Genomic DNA, 22,394 nt, shown 5'->3' on the forward strand with positions numbered 1-22,394 from the left:
ACAAATCACAGTGTCTCAACTGAAGGTTAATTTACATTGACCTAATCTGCTTATTTTTCAATAAAGTGGTGCTGTATAACCTCTCAGCATTAGTGGATCAGAGGATACTCTTTCTGTTGTGTTTCATCAGTCATTCTGTATCTTGCCAAGTGGACCCATTTGTTTCTGGAAAAGACACCAATAATGGATCATATATGTAAGCTGAAAGGGCACAGTCTATAATATTTTCATTAAACTATAAATGTTTTGCAGCAAATTCATTTGTCTATTAAATATAGACAAGCTATAGTAAATAGTCTTTTAAATAGTGTAGCCTTTACAAAGGTTTTCATCTTTGACTTTCTATAGACCTGATTGTGAGCCTCTTGCATTGGTGAGCAGTTATTCACACATTGACTTCTGTGAAGATACCCATGTGGCAAAATTCTAGATCAGATACTCAGCTGGTAAAGCTTCACTGAGGCCCTTAGTCTTTATTCCTTTTTGAAGAGATTATCTATTGATTATACAGAAAAAATAATAATTTGCCAATTGAAATGAGGAAAATGACACATGCCATTTTTTCATGATATATAATCTGACTGTGCACCAAAACCGGTAAAAGTTTGAAGGTTATGTATTCCAGTGTATCAGTAGGTGCTCAGTAGGAGCTGAATATAATAACACTGTACCCATCTCTTGCACCATTCATGTAATGATCTCAAATCACTTTGCAGATCCATTTTTCTATATCATGCTTCTTTTCTAGATGGATAAACTAATGCACAAAGAGGCTAAATGACACATTCCAATCACAGTGACTCATTTGCAACTGAAGAACTAGAACACAGAACTCGTGGTTCATTGATCTCTGATTAAGGTGGTACACTGGGGCTCAGGACTCATTGATTTCCTTTTATCTCTACTAATGGCTAACTGTATGACCTTGGATGAGTTAATGAGCCTTTCTATGCCTCAGTTTACCAAAGTGTAAGATGAATATGATATGCATTGACCTTTTGCAGATTTGAAAATGTTGGCATAAGTTTCTAGCTTGGGCTTCAGTCCTGCAAAGACTTATATACACTGTGACTAGTCCTAGTGAATTCTCCATGCATAAAATCAAACGTGCTTAAATCTTTGCAGGATCATGCACCTTAAAACCCTGCTGAACAGAACCAACAAAGTATGAAGTGAGTTGGCTACTCTGCTCTTTGAAGTTTATAAGGCATCAGGCCCTGAACCTGTGTGATTTACTTTAAGTATGTTAGTAGCCCCATTGAACTCATTGGTGCTCCTTCCATGCTTAAAGTTATTCCATGTTCACAAGTCTTTACAGGATTGGAGCTTTAGACTGTTATCAATTAAGGTTCACATTTGGCTCAAGTTATGATTAAATTAGAGTTTTTGTTAGAGGTGTTCCTAATGTCTCACAAGATCAGGTCTGGATTTAATTTCAATTATTTACATTTAATTCAGAAAAAATGCAGATTTGGTAATTAAAAGACATTATTCCCTATGAAAAGCAGAACACTTTGACAAAAGGATTTTTCTTTTCCTATCAAGGAAACTTCTTTTATAAAACAGGAACATTTTCCAGTGTGGGTGCCCACTTGTTTTGCATGTACTTTTTGCTCAGGAAAAGCCTGAAGTTGTAAGTGCAATTGACATTTGCAATACAAATATGGTAATTTCACACAAGTATCTGATTAGTGGTCACTGATGTTGGTTTTGCTTTTACAAAAGCAGCATGTGTGTGGTTTTATTTATTTATTTTTAGACACAGTGTAGCTGTTTGTGTTTGAATTCCCATACTGGATCAGAAATGAGGTCCACTGAGTCCAGAATCTGCCTCTAGACACTGGCCAATAATAGATGCAAGAAAGAATGGTACAGGATGTTTCTGAAGTTACTTGAAACGTGTTTGGGGACACTCTGCTCAGTTAATAGACTTTCATGCTTATCTTCAGTGATGAGAACCCTTTAGATAACATCCAACACTAGTGCTAATATATTTTGATAGGATCCTTTTAGCAATATTAAAGACTTCAGAAAGAAAACCTCTATCCTGTAATTTAATCAGCCTAAGGTGTAGATCATCCTTCCTTAAACTCATTATCCTTTAAGGATATTGATTACAAAACATAATTGATTTATATAGTTATTCTCAGGTCCAGAGATTTGGGGGTAAATGGCAACCCAAAATGAGATTTCAACAAGTCATCACCATCATAAGCTTTTTTTTCTTCAGAACCTTTAATCCACGATGTGTATTTCATGATCACATTTAGATTGAAGACTGGACAAAGATACTGTTTGCACTATGCAATATTTTCAAATTGGTACAAAAGAAACATAACTCCCCCATGCAACCAACAACCTATAAAGTTATGGTGATCCAAACTAACCACCTCTCTCTGTTTATTTTCAGTCACACTTCACATATTAGTTTTCTGTATAAGGATTCATAAAGCTGCAGAATAGTGTTTTCAATAAGAACATGCAAGAAGAAACACTTTAACAGAGGCCAGATACAGTCACACATTTTATGAACCATTTGCTGGTACTCATATTAATTGACATCATACTATATATGAGCTCTCATTTCAAATGACTGCAGGCAGCAATGTAATGCATACTTCTCATTAAAGAAAAATCTTTTTCCACTCCTGGGAGTAGTATTAAGCATCTGAAGGGCAGAAAATTCCTAATCCAGATGAAGCTCCAGAATTTAGAAATAGTAAGGATTCTCCCCTCAAGCCACTCTGGAGCTCACAAGGCAGCCTTGTCTTGTATGTAACAATCGAGGGCCATTTTCTTACAAACAAAAATATTTTTCTCTTTCTGTTTTCATGTGTATAACAAGTATTGTTCAGTAGTGACATATTTAAATTAGGAGAATAAAGCATCTATTCCATATTTGGCAAGATGTCTGAGTTTATTGGGTTGCTAAATATTGACTAATGATACTTTGCAAATAGGAGACCTGGTCAAACAACATTAGCACTTGTTTATAAAGTTTTCATTAGACTTGTTTTTCTGCTTACTGCAAAAATGATTTTTTAAAGAGCAGTTTACTTGCTAGCTATTATAGAGTAAATAAACGTTGGACAAATTTGACTTTTTTGAATGAAAGGAAGAATCTTTTGAAGCTTGTTAGGGGGCTTATTCCTTCACCCACTTACTTCCCTGGTCCTTCTCGCATGAACAGAGAGCAACAATACCCAAAGTCCAAAGGTGCAAACAATTTGATGTTTATTGGGATGAACTTCCAGGAAGCATGATTCCAGTTTCCTTCCTTAGTGTCCCCCTTCCCAGCTCTGACACCACAGAGCCTTACATGATTTTTAAGACCATGATTTTTAATGTCTATCCAGGGTCCTCTTTTGAAGGTGTTGTGCAGGTTTCCTTTGAGGAAGAAGACTGAGAGGTCAGACATTGAGAGAAAGCTTTTGTGAAAAGTGTTCACCCAGGGGTGATGTGATGTTTTTGTCTTACAGTTTTTTCTGTGTGAGTTCATTCAATAGTATCGTGATTGTCCGGTTTCACCCACATGGTTGTTATTGGGGCATTGACTGCAGTGGGTGAGAAACACCACATGTTCTGAAAGGCATAAGTAGGATCCATAGATATTGAATGGAGTGGAGTGTACTGATACAGGCAACACAGTTTGGTTCCCTTCAGATGCCAAAAGAGGGCCCTCATGCTTTTGAGACCCGTCTCAATTTCCACACACCACTCCATGCATAAAATCAAACGTGCTTAAATCTTTGCAGGATCATGCACCTTTAATTACCCTCACTGTCAAAAATGTGTGCCTTATTTCTAGTCTGAATTTGTCTAGGGTTGGCTTCCAACCACTGGATTTTATTATGCCTTTTTCCACTAGATTAAAAAGTAATCTACTAACAGAAATCTCTTCCCCATATGGGCCCTTGAAGATGGTGATCAAATTACCTCTATTCTCTTGAAACTCCAAGGATTCTTACTAGTGACAGTGAGGCATCCAACATGTGTCCCCTAGCCTGAAATCCCCCATGGTAAATGATTTTTCTTTGTATACATTACAAATGGATGCTTAAGAAGCTGCTCACCAGATTGTCTTATTTAATGTGATGGTCTGCAACAGACTCCCAGCAGGATCTCACCTTTTGATTTATTTGTTAGGATACTGATCCATATGAGTTCCAAGTTTTGTGCTTCTGAATTATCAATAACTCAAAAGCCAGGTAATGGCATTTTTGATGTAGCATGTTGCTTCTCCCTCCCTTTCTTCCCATTCCAGCTTTCCTAAACATCTTGTTATCTAGATCTGGGGGAATATTGGCAAAAGCCTACATTCATTCAAATAAACATCATGCATTCTGCCATGTTTCAGTTGCTTTGCAGAATCATTAGTGAAGATATGATAATTTTGTTTGCAAAAAATGATTGAGGCAGGAAAAGGTGTATTGAATGTATATGTTACAAAGTATTTTCAATGGAAGTGTTCATGCAGCCATCTTGAAAGTTCTTTGTCCATTGTCCAATCAGTGAGCAGGAAAAAAAATCATGAAATGTAAGTGACCAGCCACAGGCATGAATATTAATTACAGACAGGAAATACTAGACATAATGGATAGTTCATGACCCAGAGGCCTATTTGATAAAAACTTGAATAAACTCTTCAGTTGCTGAATATTTTTGAATTATGAAGTAATTTTGAAGAATTCAAAGTTTAACAATAATTCATAAAAAGGGATACATTAATTTAAAAATATCACTGCAAACAGCTCTCCTGTTATAATGATAAGAGCCATATTAATTTGTATGCTGAATATCATTAGAAAACACAAGGGAAAAATAGAAGGAGACCACTAAAGACAAGCAAGATCATTGGCTTAGTGGAGCGAGAGAGAATTTAAGCTGAACATCTTGTCATTTGGAAAAAGAAATAGTGTTTGTAAATACAAGAGTTATATGTTCACTTTGATGTCAAAAAACAACTCACAGTGGCAGCCTTTCGGTTACTAACAATTGAACTGATGTTTTTGTTTTATTGTATTTCATGGGAAATATTATGAAAATTCTTTCTTAAAACAGTTTCAGAGTAATAGCTGTGTTAGTCTGTATTCGCAAAAAGAAAAGGAATACTTGTGGCACCTTAGAGACTAACCAATTTATTTGAGCATAAGCTTTTGTGAGCTACAGCTCACTTCATCGGATGCATTTCTGTTGCTGTTGACATTTGAAATGTGAAACATTTCGAGAAACTGTAATATTAACAGTGGTAAAAGTAAGTTAAGGGGCTGAACACAGAATGAATGGATTTATGTAGCAGCCTTGACAAAATAGTTATGGGGCACTTATACCTGACAGATATTTAAACAAATAAAGAGTGATTAATTAAATATGGGAAGAACCACACAACCTGATTCTCCTCTCTCACCAGTTCTGCAAGAGTAACTCCGTTGAAGTCTAAAGAGTTACCTCTGATTTACTGTTACAAGTAAGAGTGGTATCAGGTCCATAGTTGTTTAGTGCAATTTTAAATGTTGAAACAAACTTTTGAATAGTGATAGGAAGTTATTTCCATTGTCACAGAGAATAATTCTAAAATACTCTTAACTCCCAGGTTCCTGACTTTAAAAATAGGTCAAACTAAATAACCAACTGACTCTGATCTTGTTAAATGACTGCTGGCACATGGTAAGAAAAGATGAGTAAGTTACATTGATGCACAACCATTAATGATCCAAACCCCACTGAAGTCAGTGGGAGTCTTTTCATTGATTCCACTGAGCTTTGGATTGGGCCCAAAAAATTTGAAAGAAACTTGAATATGAAATTTTACAGAGATCCAATGTAACATTTTTTTTTGGTTTTTGTTTTAATGGGATTAATATGGTGAAGCAGCTGAATGCCAGTAAGAATGAGACTTCCATTTTGCAAAGTCTGCAGTTAGGAAATATGATGGAGAACACCTAGAAAAAGGTCCCAGTTCGCTGCTGATATAAATGCATGTAACTCCACTGAAGTCAATGTTTCTGTGTCTATTTACACCAGCAGAGAATTTGGCTCAGAATTGTCCAGTACAACAGTCTTAACAAATTAAAGGCATTTGCTAACAATTCTGGATCCCTGCAATAGTGTTAGTGTGGTGATATTTCATAAACGCTAACTAAAAAGGTGTCATATGAACAGACCAGAGAAAGATACAAATCCCATTATAAATGTTAGATGACCATGTAACACTGAAGCTTTGAATACCTAAAGAGGGCATCTAAAGACTACGTTCAGAGTTAATAGGGTGACAGACTCATGATATGAGAAAAGGATAGCTCAATAAATGCTATCCAAACTTTTTTTATTTTCACAAACTACTGTGACATTTGAAGCAGGATTTAACAAAACAATAATAGTCAATGCAACATAGTAATTGGATGGAAGAGCTAAATACATTTGGGTATCAACCCTGTAACAGAGAGAGCACAGCCTGTTTTAAGTAACAACATGTAGAAATCAATGAGTTCCTAAAGCAGACCCATGAGGACCAGTAAGGCAATGAGAAGTTGAATCTTAGCTGAACAGATCTGCAGAAAAAACTATCAAAAGCTGAAGTATTAAATATGATTTGAAACAAGGTGCAACACTGCTTAGGAGCCCAGCAATAGACTACAGACATATTAAATGCTGCTGAAAGTCCCAGTAAAACTAAGTGACAGAGATCCTGAATCAGTTGCAATCAATAAATCATTATATACCTTTAACAATGCAGTTTCCATGCTATGGTGCAGTCTAAACCCTGACTGATTTTTTTTCAAATAAATCAAATGGAGCAAGATGAGTTTGTAATTGAATATAAATAACTTTTTCATGTACCTTTGATAAAAAGCATAAATTGGAAACTGAATGAAAATCAAACATATTGTCAGTTGTTGAAAGAGGTTTCTTCAAAGAATTATTAAGGCTTGTTTAAAATTTGATGGAACAGTTCCAGTTTCCAATGATAAATTCACTGTTCCCTGCGTCTCAGTAGCCTCAGACGGTAAACACTCCTTTAGCAGTCAAGCAGGAGTTGGAACTTGTAAAGCGCATGCTGTTGGCCTCAGGCCTTGCATCTCTTCAACAATAGGAGACACAGATGCTTTTTTTTAGAAAAGGTACTTCATGTCCCTGAAGGACAAGTTAAAGAAGTCTTGGAAGGAGAGGAGCGTAATCAGTGGATTGAGTTAATTTGCAATCTGAACTCAAAATTGAAAGTCTGTTAAAATAATAGTTATAGAAATTATTACAAACATCCACTGAAGGAATTAAGAAGCTATTAACCACTCTTTCTGCATTTAAAAACCTGTCTATGGTGCTAACTACGGATGCAAGCTGACTCCTTCCTCTAAGAATAATACTTGAGGATACTTTAACAGAATCTTTGCAATACTCAAACATAGGTGATTTCAAGGCCTCATAAATTATATGCAATCTCATCTAACAACTTGTGGTTTGCAAGCCTTGTGGCTTCATTCTTGGTACCTTCTGGGTAGAGAGAATTGGGCTGAACCACATTTCTGCTAAATTGCTGTGTCATCTAAACAATATCTGTGACAGGTAGAAAAAGCAAGGTACAGTTTTAGGATAAGAGCTAAAGCAAGTAATTTGTGGAACCATGTATTGTACAATAAAATCTCCCATTAATAGTGCACATTGGTGCTATTTTAGACAAATACTCTGAAAAGTAGAAGAAAAATATCAGACATAAATCAGAAAGGTACACAAAAACAAGAGGATTCCCAGAGTGAGCAAGCACTAACAATGACTTTTTCTCTAGTATGGGGGTTCTCAACTTCCCAGACCAGACTACTGCACTTCTTTCAGGGTTCTGAAGTCCAGTCCCTGCCACCGGGGGCTCAAGCCTGAGCCCCGCTGTTTGAGGCTGAAGCATGTAAATTAGCTTTGCAGGGCCCCCTGTGGCATGAGGCCCCAGACTACTGCCATGCTTGCCATCCTCTAACGCTGGCCCTGTACCTGTGAACCCCCTAAACCAATACCGCAGCCCCTTGGGAGTTCGTGACCCCCAGGTTGAGAAACACTGATCTACATGAGTTGATGTGCCCCCGGAAGACCTCTGAATACCCAAGGGGTACACGTACCTGCACTTGAGAACCACTGATCCAGCACAATAGTGTACAAGCTATATGCTGGGCTGTTTCTTCAGTGTTTATGGGGCATGGTGTATATAGAAAATAGTATAGTATACTAGCATGCTACATTTTAAGGTTGGAGTACCATCACAGCTTCTTGCTTTCCACAGAGATAGCTGGAAGATCAGTCTAGTGGCTATTGACTATTCCTGCCCCTTCCCTGACCTGTTTCAAATCACAGCTGTGCTCTAATATTCAAGGAACTCCCACAGAAGTGGACTCTGAGTTGTATGGCAAGGGAAGCTTCTGCCCATATTCTCCGTATCCTTCCTCTACCTCAGCTGCATAACAAACACAAAGTAGTTTGTTACTAAATGGCCTCCATATTTGTAAGGAGGGGATAGGATTTTCTGCTTTATAATCAAAAGCTGATTTAATGAGAGCAGATGCATCCACATTTTAATAATGACAACAACTAATAATGAGAAGGAAAAGAAACCAAAAAAGTAGAGAAAACCCTTAATCTGACCCTAGTTAGGTACCAGTTATTCAGAGAATATTACAATTTTGCTCCAAAATTAAATAATTAATAAGTAGAGACATTTGCTTCATTGATTCGTTTGCTTAGCATTGCAAACTCTCATTGTAGTCCCTTGAGCTAAACAAACAAGTAATCAAATCCAGGCAATGTATTATTTAAAAAAAAAATCTCAGATGGTCATTAAACTAGTCCCTCTCCCTTAATTTACTCTGTTTCAATTGCACCACCATATATAAATTGTGTCAATTGAGTTACAATGATTAGACTACAAAATCTAATGCCTAGAATGGAGAGAGAAATTAGGGAAGACTTGTGCACTATTACATGCTTTAAACATAAAAAGTTCTAGTGATGGAGAAGGCTGTGGGTGAAATCCTTGTCCCACTGAAGTCAAGGGCAATTCTAGGCTCACCACTTTCTCATGAGAATACTTCATTTGAACTGAGCGATAAAACACACATCACCAGCTTAAATCCTGTGGTCCACAAGTAAAAATAACAATCTTACCTTCATCACGAACTATTATACTAGTCATAACCACTGCAAATTCTCTCCTTGGACATTAACAGCCTAGATATTCCACTATTGTTTTCACTCAACAAGTCAACACACTTGGAAAAAAATCACTCTAATATGGTATTCCCCTGTTCTTCAGGGAATACTGTTTTTATAAATTATCTTAGAAAGGTAGCAAGGTCTGAACATAGTTTATTCAGTGGTGGCCATTCTTTGCAGAGGCCCTCAAACCCGAATTCTGAATGGATTTTATAGTCACTGATCACACTAGGGACTTTAACCAAGAAATTTCCAGGCCAGCTACTGCTCTTTAATTCTGATTGTATTCTTCCTCCTCTGATGCACCTCCAGTTAGGTATTCCAAATGTCTAATTCTCCCTTCAGAACTATTACCACTTCTTTTAACAGTTTCTGCCAAAATATGTTATCTTTACCATTGCTCTCAACAATAAGCCATTCCATTTGTAGGGCTCACTCATCGGATGATACTCTAACCATGAGCCTAAAAGACCTGGGGTCTGGTCCATCCTTCTGTCTACGGCTGGCACCAGGTTATGCAGCTAAGGAAGCTCCCTTTCCTATTGAACCTGAAGCCTATGTTCTCACCACATGTAATCTATGCTGGATGACTGACCTTTCCCTTCCGCTATAGATAAAAACAAGTATGTCAGAGCAGCTTATTTCATCATTATACCCTTCAATAACTTTTCAACTACCAAAACAAGTTGACCTCCGTTCTAACTTCATTGGAGGTTAGATGTCTGGGTCCAAGCCAACAGATGATTGGTGGTAGACATGGCTATATACCACTATCATGCCTGTCCCCATCCAGATTTCAGAGCTGGATGAAGACTGATTTGGCTCACAGAACAACTCAGAGCAGCCTCAGTGCTTCTTTAAGTTATTGTTGGCTGTAAAAGCACCAAGTGGCCAGTCCAGGAACAGGTTACAGCTACAGTTTAGTAGTGCCCTGCCCGTGCCCTCTTCCACTCATCTCACCCTGGAATCGCAAGAGGATGTAGGGTCTAGCTGTCTATGCCACTACAGGTTTCCCATACAAGGGAGGAATTCCCAGCTGACCACATAATTAAGCTTTATGTCTTTGGCCACTGGAGTGGAACAAAGCTTATTTAACAGAGGTTACTATTGCCAATTAGGTAAATGTCCCACCTACATTAATGCCTCTCTCCTATGCTCTCAGTTCAGTGAGGCTCGGCACTTCTGCTACTACCATTTTGCTTGACTACACACAGTTCTAATCACTTGGCATGCTTAATCACCCCTGTCATCACTTTTCTGGGCTCCTTGCCATTCTACTGGGATAGTAACAATAACTTGTAAAAAACAGATCTAAAGTTTTTGCTAAAACTTAGTTGGTGTTCACATCCAGTGTCCAGAATGGGAGAGCCGGGGTCTGGGAGAATAAAGTCAGTAAAATCTATCATTACCTCTAGTTAAATGAAAGAAGTAAAATGAAAAGTGAAAATGCAGCTATAAATATATGTCATCCTGATACAAGGTCATAGCTTGTGCTTTTGTGAGATGCTGAGTGACTTTAACTCTCATTAAAATAAATAGGAATCATGGGTAGTTAGCACATCATTGAAGGCACACAACATCATGCAGTGTCAGTCCCCCAATACATCATAGACATAATTCCACAAATTCATCTCTAGTGTAACTCCACTCAATATACTGATGGCTACCAGGTATGAATTTGGCCTGTGACTAATGTTTATTAATGTAACATAAGATCACAGTTCAATCATAGTGTGGGGAAAATGAAATTAGCACCTTCTCCTGCATAAAAGATCACTGCACTAGCTTGCCCAATACTATGGAAAGACGGGCCAACATGCTGGGGAGTGGGAAGCAGCTCCTGGAGTGTTCCATGGTTGGGACAAGTAGAATCCCAGAATAAATTGGGGTGCTTATGAAAATAATCTGACATCCTTTCTTACCCTCTTCCCACAGATCCATCCCCATTTATGCCTCCTATGTAAGTTCCATGGAGTCTTTTGCAGACCTAAAGCGTCATGTACCACAGTTAGAAGTGATTTATAGGTATAGGTTGTCAAAGAGTCCAGAATGTTTTCAGTCCAATTTAGCCATCATTGTTCTCAGCTGAAAACTAATTGTTGGAACTTTCAGCCAGTTCTGCTCCCCTATTTCACGCTAGATGTGCTACTGTGGCAGCATCACTCTTGGGGGCTTCTCCAGAAGAGGGTGGGAAAAGACTGCTGCTGCTGAGGGGTGCTTTTTCTTCATGATTTCACTCCTACTTACTGGCATGGTGGCTTATCAGCCATGGAACTCTGGCCTGGCTTTGTGTGTCTGGCCCAATATGTGTATGTGCCTGAAGAAGAGCTCTGTGTAAGTGAAAAAGTTTGTCTCTCTCACCAACAGAAGTTGATCCAATAAAAGATATTACCTCAATCACCTTGGGCCTTTTTTAGACTATTATAAAGGAAAACCCAGCTGTCCTAGAGAAAATTTAAAAGAATCCAAGAAGGATAAGAGAGAGGCTTTGTGTGATATGTTTGCCAATTATAGTGTGTTTAGACATTTATTATATGTTAATGCTAGATGTTAGAATACTTAGTAACAGAGTCATAGAAATGTAGGGCTGGAAGGGACCTCAGTAAGTCATCAAGTCCAGCCCCCGCCCTCAGGCAGGTCCAAATAAACCTAGCCCATTCCTGATAGGTGTTTTGTCCAACCTGTTTTTAAACACTTCCAATGATGGGGATTTCACAACCTCCCTTGGAACCTATTGCAGAGCTTAACTACCCTTATAGATAGGAAGTTTCCCCTAAATCTTGTTTGCTAATGACTAAACCCATTACTTCTTGTCTTACCTTCAGTGGACCTGGAGAACAATTGATCACCATCCTCTTTATAACAACCCTTAACATATTTGAAGCTTGTTGTCAGGTGCTCCCTCAGTCATCTTTTCTCAAGACTAAACATGTCATGTTTTTAAACTTTTTCTCATAGGTCAGGTTTTGTAAATCTTTTATCACTCTTGTTACTCTCCTCTGGATGTTTTCAAATTTGTCTACATCTTTCCTAAAGTATGGCATCCAGAGTTACAGACAGTACTCCAGCTGAGGCCTCACCAGTGGTGAATAGAGTGGGACAATTACCTTTTACATACAACACTCCTGTTAATACACCCCAGAATATTAGCCTTTTTCACAACTACATCATTATGTCTACTTGTATTCAATTTGTCATCACAAAAGCTCCCAGATCCTTGTCAGCAGAACTACCACCTACCCAGTTATTCCCTATTTTTAGTTGGGCATTTGATTTTTCCTTCCTAAATTAAGTACTTTGCACTTATCTTTATTGAATTCGATCTAATTGATTTCAGTGTATGGCAGGCATTGAAACCTGAGTACTCATTAACTGGTACAAAAAATATGGGTCATGTTGGCCAAAATGGTCCAAATATTGAAGAAAAAGGTGAATGATCATCAATCAAATAATTGAGTGTAAATTAGCAACTAACTGAGCTACCTTCTTGATCGCACACTTCACTGTACACTGTAGTATTTTTTCCTCATCATGAGGCCATCGTTGTTGTATACCTTGATGAAAATTTTACCTGTATGAATAGTATTCAGGTGCTCTTGGTTCTCCCTTACACTACTGATAAAAGTTTATTTTTCTTCTATTTTTCTTTTTGATGATGAACTGAAATTTAAGAATTAAAAAAAAAAAAGAAAGAGAAAAATGCACCTGTGATCATTTGGCACAACTTCTTTGTCAAAGATATCCATCCAAATGCATAGTGAATGCTCATTCAGAGTCTCTTCTTGTGTATTGTCAAGATGAGCCATTTTTTTTTCTTTCGCAAGGTTGTCTGGTGCACACAGAACACTTGACAAAAAAGCTAATATGTACATTCAAAATTATATTAAAACATTCCCAGTTAAAAACACCTTAATGATATATAAAATATTAATCATATGACTGTGCTTCTCAAGATCATCACCTTGTATGTCCTCAGGCTGGCAGAATGGCTCAACTTTGCTTTATGATTCTTATACCCTTAGAGGCCATACACCTGATCTGACAAGAAAAAAGAAATGTGCCTGTATTGATATACAACAGTTTTCTTTTATGAGAAATTCTTTGGATGAAAACATCAATGGCATTATATACAGGAGAATCAATATGGGGGAAAACATTGTTACACACACACACACACAGATTGGTGACAGTTTACAGTTGAAGAAAGAACCCTGACCTGGGGAGAAGAGAGCAATCCTGGAATAATAATAATAATAAGGTCTTGGTTAGGGTGCCTGTGCCAGGGCAGATCATGTTTCGATGTGATGGGGCCCATGTGCTCTCACAAGGCAAAAAAAGCCACACAAAACTAACAAACAACCCCCCCCCGCCCCGCACCAAACCTTGTTTAAATAAAAAGTGGGACTGTTCCTTACAAAGGACTGAGTATGGACTTTAGGATTGGGCCTAATCCAAGAACTCCTGTGTGTGTTTGTCTGTGTGTTTTCACTGAATTTAGGAAGAAACAATCCGAAAAAGAAAAGAAAGAAAGAAATCTGTTTACACTGATGACAGCCAGTTTCTCCTAAGATGACTTTGGTTTTGAATGTTTTCCTGGAAATTCTTTTCTATGTAAAATGGGACACTTAGTATTTCTCTTTTTTGTGTGTGTATCAGATAAGGTGGTTGTACAATCTAATGTCATTGATGATGGAAGCCACATTACCTGAATATACTACACAGCATTTAAAGGCTTTTGCAAGTACCCAGAAAGCTCAGGAATAGAACAAACGCTTTTCCATCAGACAACCCTGAGTCAATGAAATTGAAAAGTTCTGTGGGAACTTGCAGATTCTATCAAAACAGTTTATAGAAATCAGACAGCCCAGGCTCCTCTGGATCTCCAATTCTTCAGGCAGCTGCCTCTTGGGGCTTCCAAACTCCTGAAGCTGACAGAAATGGGGAGGCTGCTGCCCGGGAGCAAGTTGAAGCTTCAATTTTTTTCAAATTTATCCCAATTTGAGATGGGTTTTTTTTCTTGCTGAAATATCTTTGCTGAATATATCTTAGCCTTTCAAATATGTTCAATATTGTTACTGCCGTACACCTAGAGACATTAACCATACTTAGGGCCCCATTTTGCTAGCCCCTGTACAAGCAGATCATGAGAAACTGTCTCTACCCTTAATAGCGTACAGACTAAACAGACAGAGGCTGGCAGGAGAAACAGAAGCACCAAGAGGTGAGGTGACTTACTAAAGGTGATGCAGCACGTTATTATAAGACTTCAGCCTAGGTCTCCTGACTCCAACGCCAGTGCCCTACCCCCAGACCACACCACCTCCATGTTACATGGTTCTTTCTAACAAGTATTGATAACATTCATGTTTTGTAGATTTATATCTCACAGGGGTCCCTCAGCTAGTGTCCACCAGTTAGCTCTTTGTGTTTGTTCAGATGCTGACCTAAGAAAACACGTATGACCATAAGAGCACCATTTACCCCCTTGTTAAATATATACTAAATTATACTACTCAATTGTGCTCTTAGAAAATCAGTGGTGTGTCCTTCCATTCTACGACAAATCTACAGCATATCAATCATTCTAGAGCATATCAATTATCTGTAAACGAGTGTTTTCCTGTTCAGCTGTCCTGTTCCTTATTTGTATGTTATGTTCTTAATACATAAAGTGTACAGAATATAACCCACTGCTCCTGTAACAGTGCACAGGCTTATTTATTTACTCTATGGTAGATAAATAACTCTTAAAATTGGAATAACATCTTTATTTCTGCGTGATTTTGGTTGACAGATTATCTAGTAGAGGCATGTGATTTAACTAAAGAATAACTTACCCCAATTGTATGTAATAAAGCTACAACTCCATCATGACCTTTGCTAGTATAATAAACTAGAAGAAAACAGCACAAATGCCTTTTTCAGGTTAGCCAAGCCCCAAGATGAAATTGCATTCGGAGAGATGATAGGCTAAATCCGCAGCTGATATCAATTGTCAGAGCTCCATTGACTTACCCAATGACCCAGATCCTCATCTAAGGTGAGATTCTTAGTCTCTCTCCAGCCCTTTTAAACTGAGTAAGTGATCAGGAGCAGCATAAAGTAGTTTTCTCTTATGTGACATCTCCATTACTGGAGGATGGCAACCACGGTACCCCATTCTGTATGATCCTCTGCTAATCTGTTTGTGAATGAATAGTGCTTTTGATCCATCCAGGATACACTGTCCATTCAAGATCTTCTGTTTCTGCCTCATGTTCTTCTGCCATCAACTTTCCTTTCCAGTGCCAGAGAAACATGCATCAGCCACTGAAACTTTAAAATGTGCCTTTAAAAGTTTCATATTAAATTAAGAGGATTCTCCAATACAGGGACTACAAAAAGTTGTAAAGCTGCCTTCTGAGGACCCTCTTGCAATTCCTGGAGTGAGGCAGGGTTGGGGGTGAGTGGGGTGTTTTGGAGGTAGGGCTGCAACAAGCAGCTGTAGAGATTCCAGGAAGTGCTGAGTTTATAGCCCCCAGGTCTGGCTATATAATTTTGAGTGCTTCTCCAGCCCTCAGAGCAGTCAAGGATTGGGGTGGTGAAAGATAGCTTAAAGCTTCCATAGCCTTCATCTATCTTTACCCCTGAGTTGCAAGTTCTGTACTGCACCCTTCAGAGCTACGACACAGAATCTCACCCATTATTTCTCAGAAACCAGAGATAAGCATACACAAAATGTGTGCTCAGCTGTGCCATGTTTGCTCAAAGGAATTACCACAATTGTACATGTGCGGATCTAATTTGCATGTACAAACACCTATGTAGATGCCAAACTATCTATTTGCACATGCAAATACCATCACAGCAATTCCATTAGCAAATACAGATGTACAATTATGCACACTCTTGTACATGAGAGGGTCACCTTAATTTCTGTATCTTGGGGTACAGACTTAACACATCTGTTTAGGTTATACAAATATTAGGTCAAATTTTCAAAAGCACCTGAGTGACTATGGAGTTTAAGTCCCATTTTCAAAAGCAACTTAGGCACTTGGGAGCCTAAGTGCCATTCACTTTTGATGAGGCTTATTCCTACATGTCTGAAGTCACTTTTGAAAATGAGACTTAAAAGCCTAAGCCACACAGGTGCTTTAAAATTTTTACACCAAATCTTCTTGCTTAATTGTATCTCTGGTCCTCAGAATCCCCCATTTGCATTTCATGTCTTCTCCACCATATATTGTTTTTGTCTCCACTCATCACCTGGCCCTTCTGGTCCTCTTGTCCCCATCCTTGAAGCTGCTGGGTATCAGTAAAAAGTGCTATAAAAGCAATTATGGCAACAGCAGTTTGTATTTTAAAATGGCTTTTATTTTCCTGTGTTCTGTGACTACTTCAGGGTTTCAGTGGTATTTGCCATCTCAGGTTCCCATGATTTCACAGTTTCATTTTAAAAACTTTTTATTTCCAAAGATTTATTCTGTGCTTTTCTGAGATTGCTTTCTCCTTATGACATCAGTGTGCAACAACAAAATGAATGTAAACCCTGTTTTTTATAAGCCTATTGCAAGCATTCTTGCACTGTAAATGGATAATTTATTATCAGAAAGAACTAGACTAGATTGGTACAGCAGAAAAAACCCCACACCAATATGGTTAGAAGAAACTGTGTCCTGCCCATTAAAGATGCAAAAGGTAGAAATGCATTGACTGCCAAAGTTGTTATTTTGCAGGCATGTAAGAGGAAAAAATGCTGAATACATTTAAATAAAAGTTGTTTTATGGAAAACTGTTTATTAATTTTACTACTTTTCATGTGAAGTCAAACCCCACTGAATTATCAGCTTTAGCAATAATTATTATTCATTCCATACTTCTAATTCTCTGGTAAGACGCACATAGTTTGTCCTTAGGGTTCAATGACCCATTCATGATAAGTTATTGCTCAGGTCTACAAGCTATGTAGAAAATGATCTAATTTTTCTTTTGTTATGTAGGGTATTAATAAACAGACCATTTTGTGTCCACATGCTATTGGCAAAAGCTGACTAAAATAAAATATAGTTGTTTGGGAACTTTGCATTATTCATTTGCTGGGGAGTGCAATATGAGACATCATTATTTACACCTTACAAAAACTCGTCTTGTTGTAAACCTTTGCCTTTTTAAAGAGGAAGCAGATTAATCTTTCATGCTACACAACTGCTTTATTTACCAGAAAACATAACATTTCACTCAGAGTAATCTTGATTTATTGTATAAATAGATATGTATAGTGCACTGGGCATATCAAAATTACTCCAAAAAAACCAACCAATAAACAAACAAACAAAAAACCCGAAGAAAAGTAGTTACTAGACATGCTTAACATCCACTTCAGTACTTAGTCCTGATCCTATAATGAGTTTTGTACAACTGCACCACTGTATCTGTACAGAGCTCAATGCAGTATCAGGGCCTTAAGATCTGACCCTGATCCTGCAAACACTTGGGCACATGAGTAGCTTTACTCACATGAGTAGTTCCAGTGATTTCAAATTACTAAAATGCATGAAATAATAGAATACAATTATTGTTAATGCAAATTATAACTTTCATAAATATTCAAAATCAAATAGTATTAAGGTGCTGAATTCTGCAATCATTGCCAGACTAGCTTGATTCATTGTCCCTGAATGAGATGATCACTAAGTCCTATGTCTTCCCTTCCTTCTACGGCTTTGGATAGCCTCTGACACAGTGGAACCAGAGAAGCCACACTGTGTGGAGGTGAGGGCAAGAAGCCAGACATCCATGCAAGGACCTCAATACTGAACCTTTCCGGGTTTACAAGTGCTGCTGTGCACAGCAGATCTTTGAGGCCAATACACAGGTACTTTTGTCCTTCTTCCTGCCTTGCAGAAGTGGAATAATGCCCACTTTCTCCTTAGGAGGAGAATTCTTGACACTCCTCCCATGGATTCCTCAATTTCTCAAACTGGACTCTTGAGGCAACATTTGGTTCATAATGGGGACAGGAAGGAAGCAGGCAAAGTAACCTCACAACATACCCACCAGTGTGATACACTCCAAAAAGATTAACTGTTGAAAAAGAAGGTGGGGTGAGCCGTGTTTTAAACCAACTTGACTCTACTGAAGTCTGGGGATGAAATTTGCTCTTGGCTTAGAAAATGTACAGTTTGATAGGCCATCCCAGTCTGAAGTGAAGATGTATACCAAATATATAGAACACCAACAATAGAGTTGATAATATTTTCTTCATATATGTCACTATAGTTAAACAAATGAAGTATCATCTTTAATAATATATTAGAAGTAGAAGAGGATGAAGCTCTTATTTTATTTTTTGCAAGTTTTTAAATAGAAGCAAATGGAAACTGTACCTAGTGGTAGCCACGGTTTCCAAACTTGAGTAAAACAGATTCCTATTTTAACCACTGGTAAGGTGTTTAAAGTACGAAGTGAACAAACAAGCTAGATAAGTTAACTGGTTTTTTTTCATTTCTTTCCACTGGAAATTAATTTTAAGATCTGCCACTGAACATTGTTGTCTTTTTAAAACAGTCTTGTATCAATTTATTAAAATTAATGTTTCATCATTTTCAAAGGGTCACATATTTTCATGTGTTTTTCTTATAGCAATTTCTAATTAAAAAATCTGCAGTAGAAATCCTGCACCATACATCATCATAATATGACCCTGTTCCTGAAAATTGATTCATAGAGACAGTGCATCTGCACTGATCAACTTACTGGATCAGTGCCTATGTGTGTATTAAAAATTACCCAATATGCATGCAAAGATTGTTTTATTTCCAATGAAGTAAATTAACATCTGCATGAACTAAGCCAGAATAAATTGATTATTTTTGTGTGGAAAGCTGATGACTCAATCTTTACTCTCACACATAGTCCCTTTGGAGTCAATTGGAGCTGCAGGTGCTCAGTACCTCTCAGAATCAGGCCCAAAGGGAGGAGTGGAGTTCAAATCAAAACCCCATCCCTATACAAACTATTTTTCATCACTTTGCAAATCCTTCTGTTCTGACTACTGTCCTTAACGTCCCCATCCATATGTCTACAACAAATATCATCCCACTCAACCCAAGATATTAAAAACAATTATTTAGCATGTGGAGAGTGTTTTAAGTCTACCTCAAAAGGTGAGGATTAGCAGGTGGTGAAATACTGAGAAGACTGGGATTTGGTAGGTGATACCAATGCAGAGAGAGTCAGAAACTGAAGCAGACATGACAAGTTTTGGGTGTGTGGATCATAGTTCTCAGGGAGACAGACAATAAGAGGACAGGAATAAAATAGCATATTTCAGGATAATAAAAACTTGAGGGTTGTAAATTCTTTAATTTCATAAACTGGAAGCACATTCACGTTACCAAATAGGGAATAAAATGTGAAACACTTCAACATAAGACCTATGCATTACTTAAAGTTGATTTAAGGCATTTTTTGAGTAGCATAGGCTTTATGTACTTCCCCTTTACACAGAAATGAATTTCACCCAATGAAAGCCAAAGGTTATAACATACTATAAATTAGATATGAGGCTGAAATACAACAGGGCACAACAATGGCCAGTTCTACGTGTTGTACACAACCCAGCTGAGAGGCCTCATATCATGAAGCAGCTAAGACTCAACATTGTTATTCTAACCAAGCCATTAATTTTCTATAACTAGAGACATATTATTTGTGTAGCTGAGGTTGCCTTCCTTTAAAGCATTTGGTACTGGCAATCTCATAGCTATAATATAGGTCTGTTCAATCAGTAGCCTGATCACACAGGGTTAGGGAGGCCATGATCACAATTTGTAAAACTTCTGAAGCTAGAGTAGAGGAGAGCCAAGGCACCAAGATAGTATTATATAAATTGATGGGTATCAGACAGTGATTTTATTGTGGATTAAGTGTATTAACTAAGTGAGCTAAATTAAATCTTCTCACTACACAATGCAAAACCTTATCATATAAGCCTTGATACCCTTTGAACATAGTGCAGCGCAGTGGAGCTCCTTATTCCCAGTCCAGCTGCAGACTCAACTCCCACATGCAGTGCATAGTTATTTCTGAAGCCGTAACTAAGCATTATCACTCAGAACTCTTTGCTCTGTTCTTACTCTTTCTGGTTCTGTAACAGTCTCCTGAAAGGCAATGCTAACCTCCCCAACACTTAAATACCTCACGTAATAAAATGAACTTTATATCAAGGTTCTTTCTCGTGTCAAAAAGTTTCCCCTACAGAAGTCAGATTTTTTTTTTTCATAACAACACACTTCTTATTTGAAAATTAAATTCCTTCCTGAACTTTTGAGTCACCTTTTGCTGTATGGCTTTCACCACCAAGTCTGTTGTCCAATCTACTTTCTATACTTTCTAACACGCAGCTACTTTCTATATCTGTGCACCCTTTTTGTTCCTGAAGATACACATTTATCAACATTTTCATGTGAATTTCTTCAAGTGTGCATATAGCTCATATCATCACACTTTCTTATTGCTATTATCCTTGTCTTTCTTCCCCAGTTCCCTCTTGAAGTCTGCTGTGCTCACTAGCTGTGCTTTGTCTTAAATTAGTTTTTAAACTCTTTCAGGAAGGAGTCTTGTTGTCCCATGTGTTTGTGCATCATCTAGTACTGAGAGGCCCTTGATCATGGTTGGGCGCTACAGCAATACACATATTAATTAAATAATATTTTCACTTCTTTTGTGCTGTGCTACCCTGTGCTATTAGTGGTTGATCTCAGTAACTCAAAAGATCAAACCCTTAAACATGTCATGTTCCCCTTTGGGGCTGCCTTGATTTCAACTGGATGCAGAAGGGATTCTTTTTATATTACTTAATTGCCTCACAGTGATGAACAAATAAATGTTTGCTTAGAGTTTTAAAATATTCAGATGAATGGTGCTATATTATCGCTTAAGTAGTTAATTATCAGAGTGAGAGCCTTTACATTGCTTTAAAGGGCTGCCGTGATGGAAATGGTTTCTAAAAGCCCGAGTTCTGCCCATGGAAGGATTCCTTCAGTGCAGATGTAAGGCTGTCTTCACAGGACCCTTTAACAAGTGTGAAATAGTGGGGCATGCCAAGGGTGGAACTGAAGTGGAGAGAGTTTGTCAGGACATAACATTGTAGAATTCTAGGCATCACTGCACAGGGCAGCACAGAGAGGTTGCTGTCACTTAGGCCCCACAGGCTGTCTAAACTATGCCAGAGGATGCTCCCGTCTCCTGAACAGCCCATGAGTGGGAGGTCAAGAAGTGGATCTTGGACTTAGAATCTTCCTTTACTGAAAGTTGTTAGATCAGAGGAGGAGCAGAAAGTTTCCCCCCACTCGCGCCCCATGTCTGTGCCCTAATCGCTGGTTGTGAAACTCCCTCTCTGGAGTGGTTATATAGTTCCCCACCATGGAATGTTAACAAAAGTTCATTCACCAAACTGACTTTTTTTTAAAGGGTTACTACATTTTGAGGGGTTTCTGGGATGTTCCTTGATCCGGAAGAACAATTTGTGAATTGAAATTCATCCCATCCACATACATGACCTAAAGTGCTTGCCCTATACTCAGGAGTGAATTTCCCCTGCAGTCAATAAATATCCCTAAGTATAAACATCTTTTGATTTCAAAGGAGCTGAGGGTTTGATTTGTGCTACACTATTTACAATAAATTTGTAAAAGGTATTTAACTGAACTCTGTCCTGTACTAACAATGTTATCTTCTTTAGCATGATGCTATAAAATACCATGACTGTCTGCTCCACCTTCTTGTGTTATATAAATCTGATTTTTCTGATTTCTTTATGGATATGATGAAAAATGGGATTGGTTTTGTATGCTAATTATAATACTGCATATGCCATTTCTAATGCTGTAGGCCACTGCAGTCAACATCACCTAACTTTAATCTTAGACACCCTAATTTAGATGGACAGAACAATGGTACTGATTTGGTATGGAGCTTGCATGCATGTTAATACATTCATATACGTATCTATTTTCCTCCTGTTTCTATAGACAAAGATGGAATTACAATTAATTTATATTAGCAGCACTAATTTTGGTTACAACAAGAATAAAGATCAAAAATTTTTTGGATGTTTAAATTTAAATTATGGTTCCAAAACAACTCCATAAATTGTTTTCAGAGATTATAGTGATTCAGTATAAATAGAATCACAGCTGGAATTGATGTTAGACTGC

This window comes from Eretmochelys imbricata, chromosome 5, assembly GCF_965152235.1.
Source record: "Eretmochelys imbricata isolate rEreImb1 chromosome 5, rEreImb1.hap1, whole genome shotgun sequence".
NCBI classification, from domain to species: domain Eukaryota; kingdom Metazoa; phylum Chordata; order Testudines; family Cheloniidae; genus Eretmochelys; species Eretmochelys imbricata.